Source organism: Mastomys coucha, unplaced genomic scaffold (assembly GCF_008632895.1).
Source record: "Mastomys coucha isolate ucsf_1 unplaced genomic scaffold, UCSF_Mcou_1 pScaffold13, whole genome shotgun sequence".
Lineage (NCBI taxonomy): Eukaryota > Metazoa > Chordata > Mammalia > Rodentia > Muridae > Mastomys > Mastomys coucha.
In genome coordinates this window covers 69538197-69539151 of record NW_022196895.1, presented here as the reverse complement: position 1 = coordinate 69539151, position 955 = coordinate 69538197, and the positions used below count along the sequence as shown (strand labels likewise).

Sequence of the window (955 nt, the reverse complement as noted above, 5' to 3'; positions counted from 1 at the left end):
TGTGATACTGAGGACAGAGCCCATGTCAGGTCTGTGATGCTGAGGATGGAGCCCATGTCAGGTCTGTGTGATATTGAGGACAGAGCCCATGTCAGGTCTGTGATGCTGAGGATGGAGCCCATGTCAGGTCTGTGTGATACTGAGGATGGAGCCTAGGACTCTATACCAGCCAAGCATCTCAGAGCCCAGGCATGTGGGGCTTTTGTTTGGTTTGTTTTTTTAGGGGATACTAAAAAGGAAGCACTCAGTGCACCTTTGACTCTTCTTTCTTGACAGAAGAACTAAGTCTAAGGGGAGACTGTGGGACAGTAGTGTATAATTTTTCTTTTCTTCAGTATGCAAAAATATAAAAACAACTATTTAAGCACATTATGTTTTAAAAAGCAAGAGAAGTGGCTGGGAATGTAGCTTAGGAGTAGAACAGTGATTATCCTGAGCAAGGTCTTGGGCTTGATCCCTAGTGTCTCCACTTGGTCCCCTTCCTCCCCCCCAGAAAGACAAGTGGGGAAGAGAGGGAACATGAATGGTTAAGAGTGGATTCATGCCGGCCGGTGGTGGCACACGCCTTTAGTCCCAGCACTTGGGAGGCAGAGGCAGGTGGATTTCTGAGTTCGAGGACAGCCTGGTCTACAGAGTGAGTTCCAGGACAGCCAGGGCTACACAGAGAAACCCTGTCTTGAAAAATCAAAAAAAAAAAAAACCAAAAAAAAAAAAAAGAGTGGATTCAGATTGTAAGAATGTATGAAAATGTAATGATGAAACCTGTTCTGTATAGTTAATATGTACTAATGATTTTTTTTAAGTGGAGAAAGAACTTTGGGGAGGCAAAACAGGTTGCCACTTCTGTGGGTGGCTTTATGAATCACCAGTACAATGGGCGGCCTGACAAAGTGTATGTATATACTCATTTAGTATAGCAGTTACACCATAACACACCCATACAGATAAACTCCTA

The 955-nt window shown here is 43.9% G+C and overlaps 1 protein-coding gene across 1 annotated transcript in view; it reads left to right on the top strand.

Annotated features, from left to right (window-relative positions):
- Nucleotides 1-329, top strand: part of Elac1 (elaC ribonuclease Z 1) — a 23276-nt gene extending 22947 nt beyond the window's left edge. The window contains exon 5 of the mRNA XM_031366005.1: nt 30-329. The gene's annotated coding sequence lies outside the window, so the exon portion shown is untranslated. The remainder of the gene's footprint in view (nt 1-29) is intronic.
- The last annotated feature ends 626 nt before the right edge of the window (nt 330-955 follow it).